This window comes from Desmodus rotundus, chromosome X, assembly GCF_022682495.2.
Source record: "Desmodus rotundus isolate HL8 chromosome X, HLdesRot8A.1, whole genome shotgun sequence".
Classification (NCBI taxonomy): domain Eukaryota; kingdom Metazoa; phylum Chordata; class Mammalia; order Chiroptera; family Phyllostomidae; genus Desmodus; species Desmodus rotundus.
The window spans coordinates 9,462,585-9,473,483 of record NC_071400.1 but is presented as its reverse complement, the minus strand read 5'-3'; positions in this window follow the sequence as shown (position 1 = coordinate 9,473,483).

The following is a 10,899-nucleotide window of genomic DNA, read 5'->3' as shown; positions in this document are numbered from 1 at the left end:
TTTCTGTATTTTCTTCCTGTATTTTCTGAAAAAGTTCTGTAGGACTGCTACTATATTTTTGTTTTAAATGTGTGGTATTGTTTACAAGTGAAACTTGCTAGGACTAAAGTTTTCTTTATGGAAAAATTTTGAATTAAAAATTGAATTTTAAAAATCATATAATACCATCTTTAAACAACCTTTAGAGAGGGCCAGCACTTAACTACATGTACTTATTAGAAAATTAGACAATTGTAAGCATGCACTATCATTGGTAAATCCCCACCTTTTCTCCCAAAGAAAAGTTTGCCTTTGATACATAGAAAGTTTCTTGGCAGTATAAAGCAATTTTCCTTGGAACTGAGGGGAGCTTCCTCTGTCTCTGTCTCTCTCTCTCTCTCTCTCTCTCTCTCTCTCTCTCTCTCCCTCTCATCATGGTAAAATATACATAACAAAAACTTATTTTAACCATGCTAAGTATAAAATGCAATTACATTCACATTGTTGTGAAATCATCCCACCATCCATGTCCAGAACTTTGTCATTGTCCCAACCTGAAACCCTGTACCCATTAAACAATAACTCTTCATGTCTTTCTCCCCTCATACCCTGGCAATCACCATTCTACTTTCCATCTCTATGAGTTTGACTACCCTAAGTACCTCAGATAATTATACTCGTCATCTGGTTTCTGGCTTATTCATTTAGCATAATGTCTTCAAGGTTCATCCGTGTTGTGGCATACATCAGAATTTCTTTCTTTTTAAAGCCTGAATAATATTGCATTGCACTACATTTTATTTATCCTTTCATCCACTGATGGGTGCCTGGGTTCCCATTTTCTACATCTTTGAAAACACTTGTTATATTCTGATTTTCTTTTTCTTTCTTTCTTTTTCTTTTAAAAAATAATAGCCACTTAGATGCATGTGAAGTGACATCTCTTCGTGGTTTTTATTTTCATTTAGCCTAATGACTAGTTATGTCGAGTACCTTTTCACATGCAGAAGTGCTCAACAGCCATTTGTGTACCTTCTTTGCCAAAATGGCTACTGAAGCCCCTTGCCGATGTTTGAATTAGGTTGTTCAATTTTTTTTAAACTTATTTTTGAGTTGTAGGAGTTGTTTGTATATTCTGGATGTTAATCATTTAAAAGACACATGATCTGCATATATTTTCTCCCATTCTGTGGGTTGCTTTTCTACTCTCTTATCAGTGTCATTTAATGCCCCAAAGTTTTAAATGTTGATGAAGTTTAACTTATCTATCCTTTCCTCTCTTTGTTGCATATACTTTTGATGTCATATCCAAGAAGTCATTGCCAAATCCAATGTCCTGAAGCTTTACTCTTCTGTTCTCTTCTGAATTTCATCATCTTAGCACTTAGGTCTCGGTCCTTGATCCATTTTGGGTTAATTTTCGTAACGGTGTATGGAATGTCTCCAACCTCACTCTTTGCCATGGGAATATCAAGCTTTCCCAGCACCACTGGTTGAAAAGACTGTCCTTTCTGCAGTGAAAGGTGTCGGTAGCCTTGTCAAAAGTCATTTGACCATATATGTGAGGATTTATTTTCTGACGTCTCTATTCTATTCCATTGGTCTCTATGCTCGGCTTTATGCCGATGCTACACTCTTTTGATTACTGTAGCTTTGAAATAGACTTTGAAATCTGGAAGTGTGAGTCCTCCAACCCTGTCCTTTTTTTTTTTTTTTTCTTTCAAGGTTGTTTTGGCTATTGTGGGTCCCTTGAGATTCCATACACATTTTAGGATTTTAAGAAAAATTTCCACAAAAATTAATGCCATTCGGGAATTTGATGGGCATTGTGCCGAAACTTTAGGTCACTCTGGGTAGGACTGCCATGTTAATAATATGAAGTCTTCCAATCCAAGAACACGAGATGTCTTTCCACTTATTTGTGTCTCCTTTAATTTCTCCCAGCAATGTTTTGCTGTTTTCATTGCACAAGTCTTTCATCTCCTTGGTTAAGCTTATTCCTAAATACTTTATTCTTTTTGATGTAACTGGAATTGTTTCATAATTTTCTCAATGGATTGCTCGTTGTTAGTGTAGAGAAGTGTGGTGATTATTGTCTGTTGATCTATATCCTATAAGCTTTCTGAATAGCTCCAACACTTTCAGATTTTGAATCTTTGGCATTTTCTCTGTGTAAGATAATGTCGCCTGTAAACAGAGATAATTTTACTTCTTTATTTGCAATTTGGATGCCTTGGGTTTTTTTTTTCTCCCCCCTTTACCTAAGTGCTCTGGTTAAGGCTTCTAGTACTATGCTGAATAGAAATGGTAAAAGTAGTCACCCTTATCTTATTCCTGATTAATGAGGAAAAGTTTTCAGCATTTCACCATTGAGTGTGATGTCTGTATATGGCTTTAATTATGTTGAGGAAGCTTCTTTCTATTCTTTCTTTGTTGACGGTTTTATATCATGAGTGGCTGCAAATTTTCTCCAATTCCTTTTCTGCGTCAACTGAGATGCTTTGGTTTTCTTCCCCTTCATCTGTTAATGTGGTGTGTTACAGTGAGGAAAGACATAGAAGAGGACACAAAGAAGTGGAAGAAGCATATACCGTGTTCATGGATTAGAAGAATTACCATCATTAAAATGTCCATACTACACAAAGCAATCTATAGATTCAATGCAATTGCTATTAAAATACCAATGGCACACTTCACAGATCTAGAGCAAATATTCCAAAAATTTGTATGGAACCCAAAATGACCCCGAATAGCCTCGGCAATCTTGAGAAAGAAGAACAAAGTTGGGGGGATCACAATACCTGATATTAAACTATACTATAAGGCCACTGTAATCAAAACAGCCTGGTACCGGCACAAGGAAAGGCATTTAGATCAATGGAGCAGAAGAGAGCCCAGAAATCAGCCCACGCCTTTATGATCCATTAATATTTGGCAGAGGAGGCAAAAGAATACGATGGCGTAAAAGCAGTCTCTTCAATAAATGGTGTTGGGAAAATTGGAGTGGTACATGCAAAAAAATGAAACTAGACCACCGACATTGTGCATTTTCAGAATAAAGAAGTCGAGGAGAATGGATAGCTCATGTTTTAGAGTTATGCATTAAAATATTTACCGTCATAACATAAGATGATTTTTGGCAAATCTGGAAGAAAGGGCAACAAGAAAGTAAATATGAAATGAGATTGGCTATGAGTTGTGAATGGTAGCATTTGGGTGATTGGTAATTAGGGTTTCCTTCACTATTCCATGTTGTACACTGGTTCTCAAAGTGTGTTTGTTCTCCCACCACCAGCACCTGCATCACCAGGGGACCGGTCAGAAAAGCAAACTCTGGCTCTCACCCAAGATTTTTATCTGAAACTTACAGATGTGGGAGTGAACAAGCTGTCTTTTCACAAGCATTTTGGGTGATTCTGATGCAAGCTAATGTTCCAGGACCACTGCTTTACTGAAGTGAACCTGGATATTGTTTGTAGTTTCGTACACAAAATCTACTTCTATATGTTTGATAATATCCAGAGTAAAATTAAAAAAGAAAGGAAGGTAGGAAGGAAGGAATGAAGGAAGGAAAAGAAAGAGAGAAGGAAGGAAGGGAGGGAGGGAGGGAGGGAGGAAGGAAAGGAGACACCGAGTCACGGCAAACTCACTTGAATATGGAAACGTTGGTGGCTGTCTATTTAATGTTAGGAACAACCCAAAGACGCCCACTTTAGCCATCTGTATTCCACCTTGTAGTGGATGGCCTAGCCAGCACTGTAAGAAACCTGTTGGTTGATCATTGTACTTCTGTTACTCACACATTCAGAGAAAACCACGCAACATCTACGGACAAATCATTAGATATCACTGAGTTGAGCACGGCGGCTCACTCCAAAATCAATTCACTTTTTAAAGACTCCAAAGGCTTTCTGTAAAATGGATACAAATAGAAAGATGCCATTTAAAACAGATATCATGTGCAAGAGCAACAGCACTGAGCAGTATCTTAGGATAAATACAGTAAAAGATGTACAAGGTCTGACTGTACAAAAGATAAAACTAAACACTAAACTGAAAGATTAAAACGTTAAAGAAAGCCCACATAACTGGAGGGACAGCCCACGCTGGTGACCAGGAAGGCCGGATAGCATAAAGATAGTCAATTGCCCCTTAACTGGCCCATAAATTCATTGAAAATAGACTCCAAATCTGTTACAAATGAGTTTCCAGGGAACATGGCATGCTTACCCTAACGTTTGTGTGGAAGGGCAAAATGCGAAGAATAGTGGAGATGTGGCTGGAGACTGATGCCTAAGATGTGGGGACTTGCCCTACCAGAGATCTAGATGTCTTACCGCGAGATAAAAATTAAGAGGGTGGCATTGGCACAGAAATACAGAAATGTATGCAACAGGACCTATGCTCAGAAACGGAGGCACACAAATACGGACCAAAATGACTCCAGACGGTGCCGAATGCCCCCTGGATTCGTGCAAAATCGCCCCCGATTAAGAATCCCTGGCATAGGAATAGGGATCGACCTTAAAGAACACACGCTGAATTCTGTAAAAGTAAATGACAGAACACCAAGTGCACGAGTTAAAAATGCACGCACATGCAATATTTCACATCCAAAGAGAGAATAGTCTGGGAAACAAGGCTTGGGGAGCACAAAGCTCCACTTTACTTCAGGAGTTATTGGCCGGCCTAGCACAGCGAGGCCAAGGAGAAGTAGGAGGGCGGCGACGGGGTGGGACTTTGGTGGGTGAGCTTTAGGGAACTCGAAGCTCATAGGTCGCCGGCCACAGCGAACTGTGGGAAGGCAGCGCTGGAAGCTCATTGGCCTTTGTGAGAAGGGCGGGAAAGCGAGCAGGCTAGCAAGCCAGCGCCAGCGTCTTCCCTCGGGCCTCTCGTCCCAGTCCATTGCATGACCTGCTGGAGGCTGACCAAAGGCTAGTATCGGGGGGAGAGGGGCCCTCGTTCTCTACGCCGCCGCTTCTTCCTCCCCTCCCCCCCCCCCCCCCCCCCCCCCCCCCCGCTCTGGATCCCCAAACCCTTCCGCTTCCGCAGGGTACCTCCACCGGCGCCTGATGTCCACTCTGCCCCACACCCCCACGCGCACACTCTGTAGGACCCCTGCGGGAGGACCCATCGCCCCAGCCTCCTGACCCCCTGGCCTTTGGCCCCTGGGGCAAGGCTGCTTTTTTTTTTTTTTTTTTAATTTTTTATTGTTATTCAATTACAGTTGTATGCCTTTTCTCCCCATCCCTCCACCCCACCCCAGCTGAACCCACCTCCCTCCCCCACCTCCACCCTCCCCCTTGGTTTTGTCCATGTGTCCTTTATAGTAGTTCGCAAGGCTGCTTTTGATTCGGAGGTGAAGGCGGCGGCGAAATTTTGGGCTGCCTGTGAGGGGGTGATGTACTCCGGGTCTGTGTGTGGGGGTGGGGCAAGGGTGTGCTCCACCATAATGTTGGAAGCGTGGAGTGGAGCATGGAAGAGTGTTGGGAGGCTGAGGAGGGAACGCAAGGGTTTGCATGAAAGCGGCGGGGAGTGTGTTGGTGCAAGAGAACAATTAGAGCAGTGGAGCAGTGAGGAGTTGGCTGCTGACTAGATCAGGGCCTGACGTTCGATACGGGGCACAGCAAACGTCTGTTCAAGGAATAACCGAGGGGATGAATGAAAATAATGATTGAAAGAGGGGCTTGGGATCCTGAAGGATAATATGCTTTCATGGAGTGCACAGGTCTGCCACCTTAAAAGGGCAGCAAGGAAATATTTAAGATCATGGTGGGCTGCAAGAAAAAGATCAGAATGGATTGTGATAAAAAAAAAAAATTGAATGTAGGGCATACATGAGCCTAGAAATAGAATTGAGTGCCTGAGGCATAGATTCATGAGTGGGAAGTGAATGAATGCAGAAGATTAGGAAGACAATTGTGGAAGTGGCTGCCAGGAATAATAATGGTTGAGTGTAGCAGAGTTCAGGACGGTACAGGAGAAGGGCAAGTAGTAATTGTTGAAGGCGGCACGAGAGTGCATGTGTATACCTGAATGTGGGATCTCCGTGGAGTGAAAGGAGGCAAGGAGAATCACAAGGCTTGCAAGTATACAGGACCCAAGTCAAGAGTTCCTTGGAACAAGGCTGTGCGTGAGAGAGCCTTCCTGGGAAGGAGGCTACATGAGCAAGAAGGGAGTGTGCAATGTGCTTTCAGCGGTGAGCTGCATGGAAAAGAATCCAGCCCCTTCAGGTGGGGTTTACCAAGGTCAGAGGAAGTATGTTTGGGGGTAGGGGATCATGTGGCCATCCTGACCTCTGCTTCTGGGCCCACAACCAAGGATTCCAAGGAAATGCCTGCTGGGCCCTGCTGCGCCTGCATCTGCGCCACTGGGCTTCAGACCAGAGTCCCATGGGGGATTCGACTTGGCCTCAGAAGATCTCCACGTCTTCACTCTGCCTGCTGCCCCAACCTCGGCAACAGTGACCAAGTCGAGGACCATGAGCACTGCTGCCTCTTGCAGCCACGTCACCCCCGCTTCGTGAGTATGGTGTCTGACAAGGGGAAGGCAGGGCGGGCCTCCTCTAAGCCTGACTGACTTTAGACCTGCAATCTCCCACGCTAGGAAGCAGCGCAGGGTCTTGCCTGCTAGGAGCTCCTTGAAGAGGAAGCAGGGGGCACAGCGAAAGAGGCGCCTGACTGGAGAACTGATAAAGAGTGGAGCTGCACCTCCCAAAGATCCCAGCTTTGTCAGCAAGTCGGCCACTGAAGAAGGAGCTCTCAGTGAGTGTCTCTGGCCAAGGAGGGAACCCGGGTTTGGGTACAGGGAGCATAAGTAGTTCTGTCACCAGTCTTACCACCCAACTCTGATGTGGCCTTGGGCAAGTTATTCCTTGGGCCTTAGCTTCCCCAGCTATAAAATGTCATCAGTATTATCTACCGAGTACTGGTGTGAAGGAGAAATGTGGGGAGGGGTGTTGAAATGGTCCACGGTGAGATGAGACCTCAGGTTGGGAGCGAGGTAGAGTGAGGTGAGATGAGGGGGAAAGGACCTCCTGAGCTGTTTCCAGTTTCCCATAGCAGGGAAAGAGAATGTCCTGTCCCAGCTTAAGGCCCAGGCCTGTGCGACCCTCAGGGAGGTAAGGAGTAGTCTGGGGCCAGTTGGGGAGGCTCCCAACTCAGCCACTGCCCAGACCCTTTCCTCTGTCTTGAAGTTCTGTGTTCCATCTCTAACCCTACTGCAACTTGCCATGTGACCTTGGGAGAAAAGTACTTCTCTCTCTGGGCCTTGGTTTCCCCAGCTGCAAAATGAACAGCTCGTCTTCAAAGTCTTCCCAGCTCCGACACTCTGGGCTCCTGTCCTCAGCCCCAAACATGCCCACATCTCCTCTCTCCATGGCCTGCCTCCCACCCGTGTCCAACCTGTGCTCTCTGCTCCTGCAGGCAGTCTCGCAAGGGCCTCTACTGATGGATCATTCCCCAAATTGTTTGTCTCTGTCCTGGACTACAGCTCCCTTGAAGACGCAACCAACAATTTCTCCTTCCAGGAGTTCACACCGGACCCATGTCCCGATCAGCACGTGAGTAGACTGAGAAGAAGCATGCAGCCGTTTGTGTATTGCGTGCATCCTCGTGCTTGATGCCATGGGAGATAGACGGAGGAAATGGAGGCAGTGGTGGTGGTGGTGGCGGTGGCGGTGGCGGTGGCGGTGGTGGTGGTGGTGGTGGTGGCGGTGGAAGAGGAAGGGAGGAGTCGGCATCTAAGACGAACAGGTAAAGACAGGGCTCTCCCAGCTTTGCCATTTCTTACTTGTGGGAGACTTTGCACAATGGTGTTTATGTCCCAGAGCCTCCAGTTGTTAGTCAGTATACTGAGAGGGGACAAAATTCTGCACCCACAGCATTGACAAGACGACTAGCATAACACCTGCCACATAGCAGGCCTTTAACGAACGGAGGCTTTTGTTCCTTTTGAAGCAGATTGATGGGATAGAAGGTCCCGCTAGAAAGGGGGACCGTGACGGTGAGGGCCACTGAGGCTCAGGCAAGAGCCCAGAGGCCATTAGAAAAAGCTTTCTGGAGATGAGGCAAGCTGCTCCTTCCGGTCCCGTGGGGTTTGGGGACTATGGAGGCAAGAACCAGTCTCTGCACAGGGACAGTAACCCCATCTCTCCAGGTGCTTTGCAGATTAAAACCCAGACACCTGTGATTTCCCATCATCTTCCCCGTGGCCCTGGGAGTTCTGAAAATGCTGGCAGGAATTAGTGTCTCAGGAAAGATGGAGGGAAAAGACATGGAAGCGGAAACGGGCCAGGCAGGGGAAAGGACTTACTTGCCCAAGCCACAACGAGTAATGGTCAGCAGGCCTTCGGAGTCCCTCATTCAGATATGGCAAAATCCTGCCTGTCTCTGTGTACCGGTAGTGTGTGTCTTACAGAGGTTTTAATCCCCCCGGCCTCTCCTTTCCTTGTTTCTAGATGCTCAACTCTGGTCCTCCAGCCCTATGCCACCCTTGACTCTCCTCTCCTGCAGCCACAGATCCTGGGAAAATAGTTGGGTCCAGAGCGCTGACAGGGGCCAAGCTTGGTGAATGGGAAGAGCAGGACACCTCGGGTTGAGTGCAGCCTTCAGTGGAACTGGGGACTGAGGGGCGCTTGTCACATGAGGCGGGGAGGTGCGGGCTCCCAACTGCCATTGTCCCACACCCTTTTCTCCGCAGGATCCCACAGCTTCTGAGCAGGCCTTGGTTTCTGCCTGCTCAGAGTGGCAGCAGAAGCTGGAGGCGGCCGAGGCACTGCTGATTCTGAAGGAATCTTCCCGGGCCCCTTCAGGCTCCATCTCCCCACTCCAGCCTTGAGTTGCACCAGGTAGCTTGGTCCTTGAAAGGGGAACACGGGGTGGGAATAGTTGGGAAACGGGACGGGCGCTGTGGTAAGCCGGACCTAACTAACTGCAAAGGCAAGGTTGGTGGGTTGAACGTCCCTGGGCCCAGGCACCCAAGCTCCTCAGTCTGACGCCTGAGATGGCAGTCGATGGCTGTTCAGTGAATCATCACTTTGTCGAGCTTTGCACTCAACAGCAAATGTCCAGTGCCCCGATGTCAAGAAACGAGGAAACTGGGGCCCTGAGAGTGTGGCAGCCACTTGCCCTGGGGCGTGTCGCATACCAAGGCGAGGAACCGGGCCTCCTGACTCTCAGCCCAGAGTGTTTCTACCCAGACCCTTGTCATCTGCTGTGGTCTGGGGAGGACATTTAGATAGGTGAACGTGCGCCGAGTCTGGAAGGAGATTCTGCTCCCTGTCCTCGGGGAGCTTCCAGTGTAGAGGTGGAGCCTGGGTGCCGTCACAAGTTATGTTTTGCGGCTAAACCTCAATGATGAGCCTGGAGAGGAAGGACCGGAGGAGGTCTGAGGGCAGATAGACACCTGGGGAGGCTGAGAGGGAAGGCTGGGCACTCCCAGGCCAAAATGGTGGATGGGGTATAGTGGGTGAGTGAAGCAGCGACGCTGGAGGAACTGCTGGAACAGAAGTGGGTGAGGCTGGAGAGGCTACCAATCTCAGAGGTCTGGCATGCCAGGCTCAGGAGGCTAGACCAGCAACTGTGGGCAGTGAGGAGCCAGGGAATGTGTGAGCTAGGGAGGAGCATATTCAAAGGCCTGGGGCTCGGCAAAAAGAAGTGCGGTGGCTGTGATGGAGGGACCTCTGGCGGCAAGACTTGAGGTGGGCGAATCAAGGGAGAAAGAGTTCTGTGCAATCACCCAGGTGGCAAAGCCTCGACTGGGTGGAACGGAAAGAGGAGAGAGCCGGGAAGGGAAATGCATGCAAGCTGGCACTGACCTCTTCCTTTCTGTCTACAGCTCCTGCTGGGGGTAGAGGGCTCCAGCCTTCCAGCCCCTCTCTCCAACCCAGGCCGGCCAGCTCTGTTTCTCTGCCTACTGGACACCTGGGGCGCATCTCCCTCTTGAGCTAGAAGCCCAAAGCAAGAGGCCTCTCTACGTAGAGTAGTGCCTATGTATGCATTTGCAAAATGTTTAGCGTGTTCAAAATGCTTAAAATTAAAAACACGAAAGCCTTCAGGTCCTTCTGTAAGCTTTCAGGCCCTTCTTATTATATGGGGCAATTCCTTGACTGAGGACAGATTTTCTTGTACCTCCAGCACTTACTCCCTTGGATCCTGGGGCCTTTTTATGTCGTATGAAAACCAGCTCGTGCAATCTAAGCCGATCAGTCTCGAAACTGAGTTCTGTGTGTTCATGTGCTCCTATGCCAGATTTTGTATTTCACTCGTGATTGCGAACATACCAGTGCACTCGTGGTTGTACCCATGCGTGCGAAAGTATGATGATTTTTTTTTCATTTTTGTTTCTAGGTTTGTGTGTTTGTGTGTGAACAAGTTATAAACTCTTGTTGTTGTAAGGCACTGCGATAGAGTTGTTTGTTACCACAGTATAACCTAGACTATCCTGACTCTAGCAGACTTGCTCAATTCAACTTCCAAAGTGAAAATCGCCATACTCAATGACTGGGATTTCTTAATGTGGCTGGATAAGAAAGCGATAGAGAAAAAGGGATAGGAGTTTTATTCACTCAACAAGTAAGTGCCTACCCGCTGCCTGGCATAGACTGTCTCCAGTTGTCCAGGGGGCCACAGGTTGAAATGTCTGGAGGATCAAGCAGATCATATAAATGAGAGCTCAGAGCATGGGCTCTGGCCACCTGACAGTGCATGCTGTACCTAAGGGTGCAGCTGCCATTTGGCTCTGACCAATTGTTGCCAGGCAGGAATGTGGGCTCATTGTTGCCACATCTCCTGATTTTTGAAGAGAAGATGGAATTCTAGATTTCTATGTAAAATCTCAATTTTAAAATGTTTCCTATGACTTTCTCTCTTTTTTTAAACAAATAAGTGTTTTTATTGTTGTTCAAATAGAGTTGTCCCG